Source organism: Bactrocera dorsalis, chromosome 4, assembly GCF_023373825.1.
Source record: "Bactrocera dorsalis isolate Fly_Bdor chromosome 4, ASM2337382v1, whole genome shotgun sequence".
NCBI classification, from domain to species: domain Eukaryota; kingdom Metazoa; phylum Arthropoda; class Insecta; order Diptera; family Tephritidae; genus Bactrocera; species Bactrocera dorsalis.
In genome coordinates, this window is record NC_064306.1 from 68,441,339 (window position 1) to 68,461,313 (window position 19,975).

A 19,975-nucleotide genomic window follows, 5' to 3' on the forward strand; every position below is an offset into this window, starting at 1 on the left:
TGTCATCGTCCATCGCTCTTCACCATATTGTAAGATGGGAATAATGAGTGACTTGACTTTACTTCTCAATTGCCTACTCTGTCAGAAGTAGCACCTGTTGGCAAGAGATATTCTGCGTTGGATTTCGTTGTTGTTGGTTTTAATGCTGGTTCCAAGACAGCGAGACCACAACCAGACCCCGATTCCACCAGCTGAACAAATTTTACCAAAGCTGTCCAACAATTTAGCGAGCAGCGCTCCAAAAATGAGAGCCAAAACCGTAGAAACTAGAATTCGCTAAAGCCACCACTAAAGGCCATCTCAAACCGCGGCTTTTATAGTATGGAAAATTGGAGTAAGCGTTCACATGCTTGTACCAAAATAATCAAAAACGACACAAAACATGTTTCAATCTATAAACGACATAAAAAATTCTAAAACTCCAACTATCAAATTTAAGCCCTTTATGTAGTGCAAACAGACTTTTCGTCTCGATTATTCATTTGGAGTAGGATCCAACAGATATTTCATATTATGCCATAATTGATCTGAGGACTTTGAGAGAACGATGCGAGTATATATATATTACTAGCGGCATTTGTACTTTATTAAACTAATTATAAATTACTTAAAGTCTTTCAGCATACTGAAATTGTGACCCCGACTTCTAATACTCTCATTAACTTAGTATTCTCATGCGCATATTAATATGACTTGCTGCTATTTATGGAACTAAAGCTGAAGTCAAGGTGGTATAAAAGCCTCGCAAATATATATACATACATACATATATCTATGTATTTAAGATGTATAAGTCCATACACATTCATAAGTATAACATATAAATATGTTTGTGCTCATACAAGTATATAGACTATGGTGTGGTCCAACCACAAAGTGCTTCAAAGGTGGCATGCTGCTTCTCTTTCAGCTGCACTAACAGATCAAAAGTGTGTCATAATCATTTATTATTAGGGTGGCTAGTATATTTTGAAAACTGAGGTGCGTCAAAAATATTCAAATTTTGAATTCGATTCATAAAGTTTGTAAATTCTGAAACCCGTTCAAAAATCAGTATTATTTTTGATATATTTCAGAACTCATAGCACAACGAAGGCATTAACTCAACATCAAACTGGACTCTCTACTTATAGATATTATATTTTAATGTCTTAAAGGAGCCCAAAAAATATATAAACTATTATATTGATCATAAAATCAAACGGTATCAATCTTATTTGACTAATTTTTAGCGTCATATGAAAACTGAAAACAGCTTTTTTTTGGCCCACCATCTTTTTAAATCCAACTTTTCAAAAAACGGGCTTTTTAAAAAAATTTGATTTTTCAAAATTTTTTTATTTTATTTCTTCTTTTTTGAATTCCATCTTTTTAAATACAACTTTTCAAAAAACGGGCTTTTTAAAAAATTTTGATTTTTCAAAATGTTAATATTTTATTTATTCTTTTTTGAATTATTGTGGTAATTAGGACAGTAAAAGTATAGAAATATTTTGAATTTTCTGGAAAAGTCATAAAAATCCTGATGTTTGAAACTCTATTGGACTTCATTGCCTTCGGACCACCCTAGTAGCGCTATAAATGAACAATAAAAAATGCTATAATTAAATACACTAATAAGACACAATATAGAACACCGCATAAGTGTATTAAAACAACAACAACAATAATACACAATTTGATTAATTGGCAACATTTTCACTCACACACAGAAACACTTACCAACACATATAGAGTTATGAATATGCTTACATGTTCAAATGCAACACTGTGTTTATCTAACACGGTAACATTACACTTGTCCATATTTGTTGCTATTGTACTGTGCTAGGCACGGTTACTCAGACGCCGACCGACTGCTTGAAACCGAAATGGATACAAGGAATACGAATAGGAGAACATCCATAGATGAAGTAGACAGCGCACGATTAAACGAGCACAACTGGCCAAACACACGAGCAGCAGCACAAAAACAAAAAGAAACAAAGTAAAAAAACAGCAAATTCAGACAACCGTAACAACAACAATGAGCGAAACACTAGTCCAGTTGACAACTGTAAGAATCAGAACAACAGAGCAAGGAAACGACCTTATTCTCAAGTACCATTTTCGACACGCTGCCGCACAAAGCGTGACATCTTCCATGTGTACAATGCTCGCCTTCGACAGCTTTTTATAGGTGACAAAGTCGAGACAAAGACTCGAGCCACACTAATACAAGTTGCAACTATGAAATTGCGGTGACACAGCCGAGCCCGCAATGGTGTTGTCAAGAGCAAGAGAGCTAGCGAGTAAACTGGAAACTCGAAAGCGCCAAATGTTGATGAGGAGGACAAAGATGCAGGCGTCAAACGGCTGAGCTCAGTATCAACAAGCTACATATGTATGTATGTATGCGCTATGCGCATCCGTAATTGCGCGACCCATCATGGAGGCGTGACACAATGGCACACAATCATCGACGGCGGCCAAAGTATCGCATAACAGACGCATAGACGCGCCACACACGGCCACTTGCCACACGCCGCAAACAAGTGTGTGCTTGTATGTCGATACCCACTTACATGTGGCAGCAGAGCCACCGACGACGACGACAACAACAACGTCACTAGATGACGATACAGCAGCGCTGACTGGACGACTTGATGCGGCATCCAGTGCCACTCCAATGCCATATTTGCAATTAAATAGCGTACCTGCCAAGCCGCACACGCCGCCTCGGGCACTCTTTGCAACGCCATCGCCACGGTCTGGAGCGTTTGGAGGGCGCGGCGGTCTAGTGGGGTGCGAGTTATGCGATATCTTACATCTCCATACTTGGACTTGAAGTTTCAGATTATTTAGATGACACCTATGTGTGGCTCCTCAACTGTGAAGCCGTGTAGCCGGCATGGAAGACACACATATGCATTTGCCTGTATGTGCACAAATGTGTGTCCGTCCATGAGCTTAATTGGTTTACTGTCTTCATTACAGATGTAGAGATTTATGGATTTACAGGTGCTCGTACTGACACATATTTGACTTGAGCATGTGACAGTTAGTTAGCCTGTTGCCTCAGGAATTTCCGGCTTTTCCCTTTTCTTCAGGCGGACTCATGTTTTTATACACGTACATAAATGTGTATGCTTGAGTTGAATGCGCACTGATGGCGACTCTGGTGATTACTTGGGTATTTTTTGTAGAAGGTGAACGTTACATTTAAGGAAGTATAGCTGATTTAGGTTACGAAGGAATTATAGTTTAAGACTATAGCTGATGTTAGATGCTGTTTCAGCTAAAAGTAGGTTTAGCAGATTTATCTTGATTGTTCCGCTTTTGGGAAATCAAGGCTTCAGAGTCCACGCTTTGGAGCTCACACTTTCAGATATCCCTCCGTACTGGTGGGAATAGAAATTAAATGCCTGAGCATTTTTTTTATTAACCACAAGCTGCTTTGCTGACTTATAAGTTCGAATTACAGATGTTCTATTTTTAGGGCATCATACTCATAGAGGATTAAATAAAGTAGTACAAGTGCGATCTTTGAATCAGCCATCCAACCTAATCTACCCGATGTTAAGGAAGCGATTTTTAGTGAACTCTTGTAGAAAATATGTGAGTTCGGATGCATACGGCGCCGCAAACAGAAATTAATATATTTCTTACAAAAGTGGGAAGGATTCAACAAACAAGAAACAACACCGGGTCTGTCAAAAGAAGTTGGGAAGGTAAATGAGCGCTTATGTTCCAGAGCCTCTGATAATACGAGTATGTACTTTAGAATCAACTTTTTATATGTACGAGGGCTGTCCGATAAATAATCGACCTAACCATGATGCACGCGACTTTTTCAAATTTTTTTTTTTTATTTTTCTACATAGTCTCCTTGTAACTCCACACACTTCACCCAGCGATGCTCCCATCTCTGCAACCCTTCCAAACAGTACTTGGCGTCTTTGTCTGAAAAATACGAGTTCACGAAAGAGATTGCCTCCTCATTTGACGAAAATCTCTGGCCGCCGAGCGCAGCTTTAAGTTGAGGAAACAAAAAAAAGTCGCTTGGTGCTAGATTCGGTGAATAAGGTGGATGGTCAAGCAGTTCGAACCGCAATTCGTGGATTTTCGCCATGGCGACTGTTGAGGTGTGAGATGGTGCGTTGTCTTGGTGGAACAAGACTTTTTTTTCGCAAATGTGGCCGATTTTTCGAAATTTATTAATTTATCTTGTCCAATAATGATGCGTAGTATGCTCCTGTTATAGTTTTTCCTTTTTCAGGATAGTCGATAAAAATAATTCCATGGCTGTCCCAAAAAACACTCGCCATCACTTTCCCAGCCGAATACACAGCTTTAGGTTTTCAATCCACTGTTTAGATTGGATTTTTGTTTCGGGCGTATAATGATGAATCCAAGTTTCGTCTACAGTTATCAATCGGCGCCAAAACTCGGTCTTATTGCCTCTAAACTGAGCCAACAGAGCGCTGGAAATGTTCATGCGCGCACGTTTGTGGTCTAGCGTAAGCAAACGCGGCACCCAACGCGCGGACAGCTTTCTCATGCCCAAATCTTGGTTTAATATGTGACAAACAGTTTCTTTTGACATCTTCATAATCTCAGCTATTTCCCTAACTTTAATCCGGCGGTCGTCTAGTACCAATTGATGAACTTTAGCGATGTTATCGTTAGTGGTTACAGTTTTTGGACGCCCAGGACGTTCATCATCTTCCAAGCTCCTGCGACCACGTTTAAATTCAGCTGCCCAAAATTTTACGGTGGTAAACGATGGTGCAGAGTCACCATACACAGAGTCCAACTCATCTTTGATTTGTGAAGACGTATTGCCTTTAAAAAATAAAAATTTAATTACAGCTCGATATTCAATTTTTTCCATTTTGGGGAAATCACCGAAATAGACTTACAAAAACGACTGTCAACAGATAATTGCGCAAGATAAATTTCTGAAATTTTGGCGAGTAGCTATTATAATATGCAAACTTTGAAGTAGAAACTTTTTTTCAGATGTGCCGGTAGCTTCACGTTGAGGTCGGTTATTTATGGGACAGCCCTCGTACATCATACCGAAGTTAAGGTTAATCAGAGTCCTGAGAAGATCATTAAAATTACAATCATTGAGTAGATTCGTAATTAACATTTTGAACTCTTATTTGATAAAGAAACTCTCCAAAATGATTTCTCAAAAATATCTGAAAGCAATAATGAAATGGAAGTGAGTCTATAGTGTACTTTCTAACTTGAGAATTTACTGAAGCTAATAATAAATTAACTACATTTATATTGTTGAAATATAAAAATTGCATAGCAAACAATTTAATGTAAAAATAACTCATAATTTAATAGAAGTTCCTATAGCTTTAATGAATGCAGCACAGACTCTTTTGTGGAGCTCTAAAGTCAATAATTATCGCAGCGTCCACACGCATTTGAGTGTGAGCGAGGGCAAGGGGCATCAGATTGTGCATTTTAAGTAATTTCAAGCAATTCCAAGTTCATAATTTTCAATGCAATTCAAATTGCTGGCAACAAAGCGGCTTGGTAATTACTACATACATACATACTTTATGTAATGAAACAATTTATACATATACTTTTATAAACCTACATTCTTAAGTATATATGTATGTATATATAGAAGTCCCCTTTTTAAGCCTTTATTCTTTATATACATTTTATAGAACATTTGCTGTAGGTACTTACAAAGCGACTGTAAGAGCCCAAAGAGACGTGTCTCCGTTATCGTTCTGAAAGAAAATAAACAAAAGAGAAATAATTATTTATTGAAGTCATTTATTCTCATAAAATTGTATTTATAATAAGTCATGATGATAAGTTCGCTTAACACCAATAATAAATATGAATTAATTTATATACACACACATACATATATATATGTATATACAATGTGCATGTTTTACATGGAAAATGTGACGCCTGCAGTTGAGTAAGAATGTAAATAAAGATAAAACTCGAAATCGCATATAATTTGCATAAAATTAACACAAAGTACATGTGTAGCTTAAATTAACAATGGCGGTTTATTTGTTTAAGTAATGGCTTAGCAAAATAAATAATTTCTAAGTATATGTTAATATGTACATATATACATTTCAATGCAATAAGTGCAAACATATAAGAAGTTTTTATCATACTTGCATATAAATATGGGAACTTGAGAAGACAAAGATATAAGACTAACTGTATTCCGCCCACTTTGCGTGACAAGAGAGCTTTTTGTAACAAGCTAAACAAATTTAAACAATGACGAAAGACAATATTCTTAACTATTTTCACCTTTAGGCTTACTGCCAATCAGAAAGATATGGGGGTTTTCAAAGAAGGAGAATATCAGTAGAGTTGCCATGCGCAATTAATGCAACTTTAAAGCTAATATAGAGAGAGAAAAGCTGTAAGGCCGAGTCGTAGTGGAGAGAAACAGATTGCCTACCTCGCAACGTTACAATCGACCACAACATACCAAGAGTTGAAGAGGAAAGCGAGACGTATTTGCGGACAAACAAATAGAGAGAGCGAAATGCGTGAGTACAAAGAGCTTAACAAGTTGGCCGAAAGGGGAAATGCTGAAAATTCTACGAAAAGATGAGGCGACTAACAGAATGTTTCAAGACCGGAACATATTATTGTAGAGCCCTCAGACATGATCTAGGGACTGACGCCTAAAGCATACTAAAATTATGAAAGGAACACTTCTTCAGTCTGCTGAATGGCAGTGAAAGCATAACGCCAGGTGATGGCGAACAGGATTCCCCAATCGATGACGAAGGAGCGGACGTTCTATTGTGCGACCATGAAGAAGTTCGAATAGCAATTACCCGTCGGAAAAACACAAAGCAGCGGGGCCGATGAATTGCCGGACGAGCTATTCAAATACGGCGACGAAGAATTGATAAGAAGCATGAATCAGCTTCTTTGTAGAATATGATGGGACGAAACATGTCCGACGGTTGGAATCCTCAATATCGCATATAAGATTCTATCGAGCGTACTGTTTGAAAAATTAAAGCTCACCATTAACAAACTGATTGGACCTATTCAGGCCTGGAAAATCAACTACCGACTTGATATTCACCATGTGCCAAATCTTGGAAAAGACCCGTGAAAAGAGAATCGACACACACCAACTCTTCGTCGATTTCAAAGTGGCTTTTGACAGCACAAAATGGAGTTGACTTTATGCCGCCATGTCTAAATTTGGTAACCCCGCAAAACTAATACGGCTGTGTAAAATGACGTTGAGCAATACAAAAGCTCCATCTGGATCGGGAAAGACTTCTCCAAGCCGTCCGATACCACACGAGATTTCAGACAAGGGGACTCCCTATAGTGCGACTTCTTCAATCTACTGCTGGAGAAAATAATTGAAGCTGCAGAGCTGAACCGAGAAGGCAAAATCTTTTATAAGAGTGTACCGCTGGCGTACGCCGGTGATATTGATATCATTGGCCTCAACAACCGCGCCGTTACTTCTGCTTTCTCCAGACTAGATAATGAAGCGAAGCAAGTGGGTCTGGCAGTGAACAAGAGTAAAACGAAATATAGAAATTTTTTTGATTTATGGTATAGCTCAATAAGGTGGCAACCTTTCTCAAAATATATTCTCACAATCATTTTCAACTAACATAACTTAAATTCAATTTGTAGCCATGCTTCAAATTATTTAAAACCATTACGCGGCTGTATTCAATGTTCAAAAGCGGAAATCGCAAATTAAATTAAGCAAAGCAACAAAAGACAAAACATAAAAATATTTTGAACCAAAGTTTTTCTCTTCTTATTGTAGCCACTTGAATGTTTAAGTACAAATTACAAAAGAAATTAAATTAATAATCCGCTAAATATCGAATGCGTCATCGCCTTGCCAAGAGTGGCGCGTGGGTCTTGGGGAACTTGTTAGAGCCAGTTCCGAAATCGCCAAGCCACCATATACGGTTCATTCAATAATGAATTGACATTAGAAACCAACATGCATACTAATTGATATATGTACATACAAACATTATACATACATATGTATGAATGAAGTACAGAGCGAGACCAGTGACCACAACGGGCCAGTCAGTTTAAGCCACCCAAACACTGTCTGAAAGTAAAGTGCGCGCGTCCTCCCAAACTTGCTTTATAATTCAGGCGAACCTACGTGTTGTTAGGCAAAGTTTTGAGTGTCCAGAATTCGAAGAGAATATACAGTTAAAGGTGCTTGTATACATACATAAATTTACTACAAATATACACATTTTTAGGGTAGATAAATAAGTGCTCTTTGGAGAGAGAAAAAAAGCTGGCGATCCCTCTTTATATGTACAAAATCTATGAATGAAAATTTCGACCCCACTATGCACGTTTTTCCAACACTGCACCTCCTATCTTCAATTGGATCACTGATCTAAGTTCTTTTCTTCGTTTTTTTAAGAAATACGCACGCAAAGCGTCGAGCAGTTTCTGTCGTACGCAGCCAAAAACCGGACAGACAGCAAGTCGCGCTCGTACAATCGAAATCGAACTGTGCCTAAGTCAAAGCACATCCATATACATATGTATATATGTATGTACAATATGTATGTAAATACATAAGCTCACACACTTTGCGTAGAAGTATAGGAAAGCCTTAGTGTCGCTATCATTTGTGAATTAAACACGTTCTATGTACAATTTCCGGCATGAGTGGGTTTCATTGAGTAGAGTCGTGTGTTTTTATATGTTTCTTTTACTATAACGACAACCGAGCTCCCCACGGCTACAAATCTTACGCACAAATTTGTTTTATGTGCATAAAACGGCGATTGACAAGTTAGTATGGTAATAGCGGCAATTCTCCTGCAAGCGAGTGTCAAAAGAACGCACGCTTAAAAAACAAAACGGCTCGACTATCGTAAAGGTTGGACTATAGTAAAAAAACATTTTTAGTTGACCAAAAAGTCAATTGTGAATTGGTTCTTGAAAAATTTGAGAGATCGGTTGTGAATATAATTACAATTGTATCCAATTTTAAGTAGAATTTTCCATACCAGCTATTACCAGTGTTGCATAGCGATTCTTGGTCATTAAAAAAAAAAACAGTGAAACAAAACATGTTTCAAAAATGCACAGTAAAATTTGTTGATAAAAAACTTAATAGTTTTCGAGCCACACGCGATTTTTCCCCTGCTGCAGTCATTCCACCTTTGCTTTGCAAACTCCACTGCTCCGACTTTCTCCTTGGATGCAATCACATATCCACTGCCACGCCCACAAAATGGCGGAAACCGAAAACCTATAAAGTGTCATAACTAAGCCATAAATAAAGATATTAAAATGAAATTACGTAACTTTTACTAAGTTTTTTGTATATATCTCAAAAACTACTATAGCTATGTCAACCAAACTCTATAGAGTCGTTTACTTCAGGCAATTGTATATACAGTTCAAAAATGGAAAAATCGGATAAAATCCACGCCCATCTCCCAAACAAAGGTTATGTTGAAAATCACTAAAAGTGCGTTAACCGACTAACAAAAAACGTCAGAAACATTAAATTTTACGGAAGAAATGGCAGAAGGAAGCTGTATCCAGGCTTTTTTTAAAGGTTGAAAATGGGCGCTTATGGACCAAAAAAATAAAACTTTACACAAATGATACACGAAGAACTCAGTGCCTAACCTAAACTAACATAATTTTTCACCGAAAATATCGGTAAATCTCTCAGAATTTAATTCCAATTAATTTTACAGCAAATTAAAAAAATATGTAAATGGCGGATAATGAAATCTCGATTATTACTTTATCATGCGAGAGTATAAAATGTTCGGTGACACCCGAACTTAACCCTTCCTTACTTGTTCAATAGTATTTTTTCACAGATCACGCGTGAGTCGTGTCAAGCTGTCTTGTTATTTTTGTTTGGCATTCCATCATGGAAAGAATAACGCCTGAATAAAGTTTCCAAATCGTTCAACTTTAATACGAAACTTCACGTTCTGTAAAGAATGTGTTTCACGTTCTTCGCTTAACTTCAACATAATCGGTTGATTCACTATTAGATAATATTCGACCGAATAGATCATGTCCAGTACGCAGTTAAGAATATATAGAAGCGGTAGCTAACGATTGTAGAGCGTTGACGTATGAAATGACTTGGTGCATCGATCCATGGGCTTTTGAAATTTTTACAAAAAGATCCGATGTTTTTGCGCCAAATTTTGATCAACGATGACACCCATTTCTGGCTCAATGTATATATAAACAATCAAAATAGCCGCATTTGGGACGAAGATCAACCTAAAGAGATTCAAGAGCTGTCATTTCATCCGCACAAAACAACGGTTTGGTGTGGTTCGTCGGCAGGTGAAATCATCAGTCTATATTTCTTAAAAAATTATGCCGATGAGAACGTATGCGTCAATGGTGACCATTGTCGCGCCATGATAACCGACTATTTGATGGCTGGAATTGAAGCTCGTGATCTCGACGACATTTAGTTTCAACAAGATGGCACCACTTCCCACACATCGCATCATTCAATGGGTTTATTGAGATAAGCAGATAATTGCACGTTCTGGGCCGGGTGATAAACCGCCAATACCCTGTATCAGACCTTCAGACTTTAATGTGGAAATATGTAAAGTCCAAAGTCTATGCGGACAATCCCACTTCCGTGCAGGCTTTAGAGAAAAACAATGAGCGTGCCATTCGCCAGTTACCAGTTACCAGTCGAAATGCTCGAACTAAATAGATTTTAAGGAATAAAGTATCAAGTTACCGAAAACTTTGGAAATTGTGCACCCTTGGTACTTTTATAGGGAAGGAAATTGGTAAAGGAATAAATTATGTATGCCTGTTTCCAATAGCATCTCATTCTTAACTAATTAATTTTTTTTTTACAATAAATTTCATTAGCATGTTATTAATGTACATATGTACATATGTATATAACAATAGATACATCCAAATAATCCGCAACATATGTAAATGTGCCCAAAATGTCCCATAATATGAACAAAATTATTTTATATCAGCTGCCATTGACCTCTTGGTGAACATATGGTATACCACCATATAACAAGTCATTCATAAATAAATATGAATTTTTACATATATTTCACCACATATTATACATTTGTGTGTACACTACCCTCACATAAAAGAAGCAAATTTTGTGGAAAAGCAACCACAATAGCAAAAGCGACTAAGGTCTGAGCAACAATTTCAATTGCAATCATTAAATGGGCAAAAATCATTTGCGCATGCGCACTCAGAATTTTTATTAACTCAACAGCCGATGCGCCTATTAAACGCCGGAAAGGGCATACAATATAAATAATAAGCAAACAAAAGAAAAACGAAAGCGAAAATAGGCAAAGGAAACGAACAAAAAAAGTTTTACTTTCAATGCAGCGTAATGACTGCAAGAGAAGAGAAAGAAGTCAAAGGAGAAAGGCAAAATAGGCACAGTAATGCAGTTCACAACTTCGCTTATAGAGAAATTGGGTTGCAGCGGCTATGAAGGGAGGGTGTACTGCGGCATTATGGAATTAACGTTATAAGTATGTAATGTATGTGCATCTGTATGTAAGTTTGTATGTACGTAAGTACATTTCTGAAATTGGCAAGCGCACGCATTTAATTGAAAGCAATTAAAGACCACAAACGCCAAGTAATCAAACTAATTTTGCGCTGGAAATTAAGAGAATAAAAATAAAAGAAGCAAAAAGTACAGTTTAAGCAAGGAAATTTGTGAATACGAAATTTCATAAAAATATTTATACTAAAAATTTAGACATTGAAAGTTTACGGAATTGATTTGGATCTAAAAATGTGCGGTATTCATTACAATCACATCAAAATGGGGCCAGCGCATGCGCAACTGCACACCCTCCAAACTGACATAAGCCATCAGCATTAGTGTCAGAAAATAACTGTTTATGTTGGTAAAATGCATTTCTGGCAACAGCGGCGCACTTTGAAAATCGGTAATTGTCCTAACGACCTTCTTTGTCTATTCACTCATAGCAGCAGTCGGCACACGACTGCCCTCTTGCAGCAAGCCCAGCTGACGACGTGTGAATTATACCAACACATGGTCTGTGCTAACTTCGGCGCAAAGCTTTTAGGTCTAAAAAGCCGAAATGTCAACTAGCATTCATTGAAACCTAACCGATATTAACGTCAAACACGTCAACGCGCCGTCGGCCAAGATCGCGCTCACGCTCGCACTCACGCTCGTAGCGGCGGCACTCGCACTCGGTCGCAAGCCGCGCTTGCTCATGGTCAACGAGTTTTGGCCAACGAGTTTTCGTGACAGTTTTATTGAATTAATTCGACGACGTTTCTGCGATTGGTATTCACAAACCGTTGGAGACAAAACACGAAAAATCATTACTAAGTACAATATGCAACATTTAACATGACTGAGATTATTTGATTTATGTGCTAATTCGGCGATATGCGCACACTTCGCACAGTCCTAACATACATATTTATTTATGTATGTATGTGCAGGTATTTGCTGGCGCGCTTTAAAGTTAGCCGCTAATAAACATTTATGAAATTACAAAATTATTTTTTTGTTTGTTTATTGTCAGCTCAAGTGCATCTCAACTCCCACATCAAGCGTTTTTGCGATACAAACTGTGCAACATGTGTAAGCAATCGCAATAAAAATGTGTGCTGTGAATATTTTTGCAAGTGCGGACAGTATCTGTGCAGCGAATTGGAAACGCTAATGCTTTCGAGGGAAATGTCATGATTGGACTTTCGTGAATTTTGAAAAATTAAAAACAGAAATATTTGCTGCTGAGGAGGAGTCGACCTCTAGCTGGGTATCACAACATGTGCGCGATGGGATAGATACCGAGAGCTGAAGAGGAAAGCGAGACGCATATGCAGACAAAAAAAGAGAGACTGAAGTGCGTGAGTATGAAAAGCTTGACAAACTGGCCGACAGGGCTAATGCACGAAAATTCTACGAAAATCTTTGGGGACTGACAGAAGGTTTCAAGACCGGAGCATACACTTGTAGAACTCCCAGAGGTGATCTAGTGATGCCCAGAGCATACTGAAGTTATAGAGGGAACACTTCTCCAGACTGCTGAATGGTAATGAAAGTATATCGACAAGAGAAGGCGAACTCAATTCCCCAATCGATGAGGACGAAGCGATTGCTCCATTGAGAGACCACGAAGAAGTTCGAAAAGCAATTACTCGTATGAAGAACAATAAAGCGGCGGGGTCGATGTATTGCCGACCGAGCTATTCAAATACGCCGGCGAAGCACTCATAAGGATCATGCGTCAGCTTCTTTTGTAAAATATGGTCGGGCGAAGGCATGTTCGATGCTTGATATTGGAGTGTGCTCTGTCCAATCCACACAAAGGGAGACCCCACAGTCTGCGCCAACTACCATGGGATAAGCCTCCTCAACAACGTGTATATGGTTCTATCGAGCGTATTGTGTGAAAGCTTAAAGCCCACCGCCAACAAATTGATTGAACTTTATCAGCGTGGCTTTAGACCTGGAAAATCAACAACTTAGCAGATATTCACTGCGCGCCAAATCTTGGAAAAGACCAGTGAAAAGTTGATCGACACACGCTGCCTTTATGCCGTTATGTCTGAATTTAGTATCCCCGAAAAACTAATACAGCTGAGTAAACTGACGTTGAGCAATACCAAAAGTTCCATCAGAATCGGGAAAGACCTCTTCGAGCCGTTCGATACCAAACGAGGTTTCAGACAAGGCGACTCCCTATGCAAGCTGAAGGGCTTTATCGAGCAGCAACAATCTTCTATAAGAGTGTATAGCTGCAGACGTACGGATGATATTGATATCATTGGCTTCACTAGCGCCGTTAGTTCTGCTTTTTCCGGGTTTGACAAAGAAGCGAAGCAAATGAGTCTGGTAGAGAAGGAGGACAAGACGAAATATCTCCTGTCGTTAAACAAACAGTTGTCGTTCTAGCGACTCGGCTCCTAGGTCACTGTTGACATTCATAACTTCAAAGTCGTAGATAATTTTCCCTATCTGGTTCTGTACGCATTGGATACGGCGAATATCGCATTCGTTCAAACTATGAGCTGTACGAGTTATAACGACGTCCGCATGGATGAAATCACTCCAGTTCTGAAACTATTTGACGCAGTATCCTTCGGGTGAAGCAGTGGAAGTCCTCCGTTGGAAAGACCAGGTGGAGAAGGACCTGGCTACTCTTGGAATCTTCAATGGAGATTTTTCCAAACTATTCTACATAGTATGTATAAAATCTTAAAGACTTGCCAAAATCAAAAAATAACTATGAGGTGCTCGTGGTAATTGGATGTATGTATCATCAAACGTGTGCAGCTAATTGTAATTACTTCGCATAAAACGTCAAATATTTTTGTTATTGCATTGTGTAAACAAATAACAAAAGTGCTTTATTTTGTTTAAATTTTGCAAAGTCAGAACCAATTTTATTTTTTCGCATTTATTATTAAATTTGTTTATAATTAATGCGACGGTAGTTCTGATACTCGCCAGATCGAATGCGAATGCGAATACGAAATCGTTAATGTGTTGAGATGACAAAAAAGCAAGAATTCGAAGAGCTAAAAATAATTCGCATAATAATAAAACGTCAATCTCGAGAAGGAACTTCGAATTGAACACAAATTCATATTTGTCTGTGCATTTCAATTTCGTTCGATTCAATAAATAGGTAAGCCAACAAAACGATAACAACGACAAACACACTCTGCGTATAAATAGAAGTTGGGCTCAGCGCAAAGCTAAGGTGAAGTGAATCATCGCGTGCGGCAACTTGGCAACTTCCTCCTCATATCATTATAATAAGCACACAGACATGCTAATATAAAAATAAATAAACACACATACCTGGACATATATTAAAATAAGTATGTAATATAGTATGTACATATGTATGAGATTTGTATATAAACATCAATTTTTAAGAGGCGATTTTCTTTGCTTTTAATTATTTGATTTTTTTACCACTTATAAACATATTTAGTTATACATACTTATATATGAGTATATACTTGTATATAAATTTACTTATTTTATATTTCACAGCCACGCAATTCGTGCTCATATTACGAGCGGGTGAAAAAAAAACGAATTTGTTTACTTATTATTGAATTCTGTGCCAAGTCGTTTAGAGACTTCAAAAGCAGAGAATAAAATTATCTAAAAAGTCTTTCGTAGTTAATTGCCTTGAAAATACTTAACAATCGATTTGCTATACTAGAGATACATATAAACGATTATAACACTTAATTTGCAAGTACATATATGTATTTATTTATATACATATTTATTCATATACATATATGTATGTACATATGTATATCCACTTGCAAGCCAGAAAAAATACGTTCTTTTGTTAATTTTTATTAAGAGATATTTCAAAAAATTAAAACAAAAATCCAGATATTCAGTAGTTCAAACATCAGCGTTTCATTTTGAAAAATTATATTCCCTGGATTTCGTAGTCGATCTTCACAAAGACTATCAAAAGGTGTCTGGCGGAAAGGAAGATTTTATTTCTACTTAAAATTTTTTCAAATCCAAAAACCATTGAAAAATTTATTACTACAGATGAATACAAGCAATGTCTAAGGAGAATACCGCGACTTCCCCCAAAACCAATTTTTTCTGAAAATATGAAAAATCGAAATTACTTTCAAAAATATTATTATTCCTTCAATCAGTTTCTGAAAAATATATTTATATATGTATATAGATATTTGAAAATTTCAAGTCAATCGGTCCAGCCGTTTTAGAGAAATTTTGCTTACCGACTCTGAAAACAGTGTTTCAAAAAAAAGTTTGGGTTTCTTCTCAAATTTCATTTATTTGATAACAAACTGTAACATTTGATATACTATAGTACATATAAACATACCCGGATAATTTTTTTAAACAAAGTTTTTCAGTGATATGGCAACCCTCCTAAAAAAATTTGTTTGCAAGAACTTTCTTTGAACTTCGTTGGTTTCATAACTGTATACAATTTAATTTAACTTGTAATTTTGCCCAATTTAAAATTGTCAAAAAAGTGGCAACGCTACTCAAAAATATTTCCGCAAATTTTTTTGCAATATTTCATTAATTTTAACAATTTGACTTAATAAAAAAAAACAAATATTTGGCCACTCTCTTCAAACATATTTATAACCGAAATCTTTTTTAAGGGGCTACAAGGGGTTAAAATCCCCTTTCAAACATTTTTCACAGTTACGAGAAAAACGCGTTTATAAGAATTTTTTACTCTTACAAAAATACACTATTAACAAAGAAATTCTGAAATTTTTGGAAAAAAAATATTTTAAACTCGTTTGTTGCGACGCCATTTCCGGTGATCCCTCGGAAAAAAGATGTGCCCGCGTTGGCAAGATAGCTTCTACGGGATCAGTGGCGTAGCTACAACTTCGGGCGCCCGGGGCCAAGGATGTTCTGCCGCCCCCTTTTATCTACCTACCTACAAGTTTCATGAGGCTTTTGAGGAAATTGATAGTAAATTTTCAAGACATCTTATTAAAAGCCATAAAAAAAACCCATTTTCGCCCTATATCTTGTACACTTTTAACACAATTTGCAGGATTTTTGTCCGAATCGGAGTTTTTAAATACCATCGAAGATTGTTTTGCCGCCCAGCCCCCTTCGTGTAGGTAGGAATTTTGTGACATTTTCGGTTTTAAACTAACATTATTCGAGCAATATCTCGTACTAACCGAAAAAATTTTAAAAAATAGTTCAGCCTTCGCTGAATAATTAATTCCAACTAAGAGTCGATGAAAAGACCTGACTAAAAACCTAGTTCGAAACTAGTTATCGATTAGAACTATTCTAACATAATAAATACTAGCTAATTACCATGATTATCATATTCAATTTAGCATAATTTTTGTATGCTTTGTGAATGAGTGTTGTGCCACCTGTCAGTCCGTGTCTGAAATAATTAACGCAACCCGCCCATCATTTGGTTATGCTGGCCGGTACGCATGAGCACAGCTTGAGTTGTCTGCTGCTGGCACTAACTATTAAATTCTTCAAATATTACAGATACGTCTGAACGCTTCACAGCTTACATCATGTTATGACTACATGCGGCTTCCCGAAAGCTGCTTCAAGCAAAGAACAAAAAACATTAAGAGGCGCTTAGAGCACCTATGGGTGTACCAGAGCTGATCTCACGCTGTTTTTCGACAGACGCGCAAATGACTCAAATAATTGTTTTTTGGTCGGAGTTAGGAACAGCAGCAACAGGTTTTTTTCTCCGCTTAATTTGATGCTTATTTTGGCACTAAAACGCGATGGCAGGCAATACCGACACACAAAATCATATTTACCAAGTCTAGCTGAGCGAACCTGCCTTAATACTCTGCATACCGTGATTATTTCACATCAAATATTTGAAAAACAAAAGGCTTAAATCCTCATAATTTATGATGCGGTCATTCAACGCCATTTACATTTTATGCCTTGTTCGTCTTACGTTAAGTTCTAACTGCGATTTTATTCTGTACGAGTTTTTGTTCCTACATATAATATTAACTCCTCTTATTTACGTACCCTCATATTTTTCTGCGCACATTTTTCTTTCATTTTAATGTTCCATTCTCCGTTTTTTTGTTGTTTTCGTGGGCTTAGCGTTAATTCCTAATCGCTTTTGTACAAAATTATTTTGCTAATCACATATTTTTCTTTACACTTTGTTTACAGTTTGGCTTACAGCGCCTCTCCTTTGTAATCCGAGGCAATTTGAAGTTCAAGCGCTGAACTTGGGGTCTGCAGGCAAGCGTCGAACACGCTCATATGTCAATCAGCCACTAAATTTGTTTCACGCTGTTGCTGCTTTGCATTGTGTTTCAGTGGTTGTTGTTGTTGTCATGTTTTTTTCGTTCAGTTCTCTTTTGTTGTTGACAATTTGTGGCCATTAACAACTGAAACCCCACATTTCTCATATTAATGCCGACAGAAATTTCCGCCAAGAGGCGTTGACAGTTTGAATCAATGACCTCTGCGAAACCGCATATGTATGTCTGTACGTAGATACTCGCTCTTAAAGTCATTTGTCTAAATCACTTACTTTTTATACATACTTATTCATCAGTGTGTCCATATGTGTTTAGTAATTAACGATTTATCAAACTATGAAAAGTAACTGTAGATCTATATTTACCCCTTCGATCCTTAAATGGGCTTGAGAAGCTATTCTTATCATTTCTAAACATTCATCATCAAACGGTTTTGAACCATTTAAACAAGGCTGGTTACAAAAAGATGCTCGATGTTTGGGTACCACATTAATTGTCCGTGAAAAATTAAATGGACCGAATTAACATCTGCGTTGAAACGAAATGAAATCGAACCACTTTTGAAGCGAATGATAACAGGAGACGAAAAGTGGATGAAATACGACAATAATGTGCGAAAAAAATCATGATCCAAGTGTAGTGAAGCTCAACAAATGGTCGCAAAGCCAGAATTGACGCCTCGAAAGATTATGCTGAGTGTTTGGTTGGATTGGAAAGAAATCACCAACTGTGCACTGCTCCAGCCTGATCGAACGATTGATTCTACATTTTAATATCAACAACTGATGAGATTGAAACAAGCAATCGAAAAAACGGCTAGAACTGATCTACAGATAGGTCATCGACTTCCATCAGCACAACGCTAGACCACACACAGCTTTGATGACCTGGCAAAAACTGAGAGAGCTTGATTAGGAAGTTTTGATGCATCCTCCATATAGCCCTAACCTTTCACCATCGGACTACCATTTGTTTCGGTCAGCGCTACATTCCCTTAATGGAGTAAAGTTGGCTTCAAGAGAAGCCTGTGAAAATTACTAGTCGCAGTTTTTCGCCGAGAAACCAGAAAAGTTTTACACTAACTACACTAACGGAAAAAATTGCAAAAAATGGTCAAACAAAATGGTACACATTTGGTTCACTAAAGTTCATTATAAATATAAAAAAATAAGTTGAAGTTTGTTTACAAATACAAAAAGACTTTTTCGACTACCCAATATATATATAAAGAGATATTGGAACAAGTGAAACTGAAAACACTATACCTTTATTAAAAAATATTGGTAGTATTTTATATGTATTTTTTTAACAATATTTTAGAGATTGCCAGACTCCAAAAAAAAAATAATTTTCACACTTTATAAAACCACTAAAATTTGCATACAAGTGATGATTCAATTATGGAGAAAAATATAAAAATAATTGGCGAAAAAACCGATGTGTGGCATGTAAACATTATATTAAGTTCATATTGAACTCTTTACGATCTAATTAAAAAAGACCTTGGCAACCTCTCATTGCCACATGATTACCTTTACATTTAATTTTTTTTTATAATTTCAGATATCTAACATTTACACTTCCCTTTAGTTGTGAACATTCGTAACGATGAGTCATAACAATTCTCCAAAGTTAAAGAGTGACAGCTAATCAGCACCGTTACTATCTCTCTGCCCAAAAACCACTATGATACTAACCTCAAAGCGAAACATAAATAATTTTTATGATTTTTTTCTATTTCAATTACTAACCGCTGTAAAAAGCATTTTGGCAATCAACAGTACTTTTTTAACTGCTAACACTAATTGGTAAAACGCTTAGCCCAAATTGATAAAACCGAATGTGGAGACACTGCAACCACGATGGATGACATGACAGTTGTGGGATCGCTGACATATTTTTTGTAATTTATTATTATTTACTAACTGAGACAAGGTATTATGTGTTCAATTCGCTTTGCTGTTAAGTTTACTTTTACAAATACAAACATATGCATATGTATGTATGTATTTATAAATATAGCATATTAGTAACTATTTATCTAACTGCAAATAGTCGTATATTTTTGTTATCTAAAACTGTCGGTTGGCATAAATAGGGCTGTAAGAACTCGCTTGCGATAACAGTTGAATTGCGGTCAAAGAGTCACCCACCTAAAGGTAAACGC

At 36.9% G+C, this 19,975-nt stretch overlaps 2 protein-coding genes across 6 annotated transcripts in view; one reads left to right on the top strand and one right to left on the bottom strand.

The window, feature by feature from the left end:
- Positions 1–19,975, top strand: part of LOC105224932 (calcyclin-binding protein) — a 233,180-nt gene that overhangs the window by 193,317 nt on the left and 19,888 nt on the right. The window lies entirely within an intron of this gene.
- The window catches only part of LOC105224934 (GAS2-like protein pickled eggs), a 147,013-nt gene that overhangs the window by 109,112 nt on the left and 17,926 nt on the right, over positions 1–19,975 (bottom strand). For all 3 annotated transcript variants that reach the window (XM_011203199.4, XM_019989751.3, XM_019989750.3), the window contains exon 2: positions 5,698–5,741. The gene's annotated coding sequence lies outside the window, so the exon portion shown is untranslated. The remainder of the gene's footprint in view (positions 1–5,697; positions 5,742–19,975) is intronic.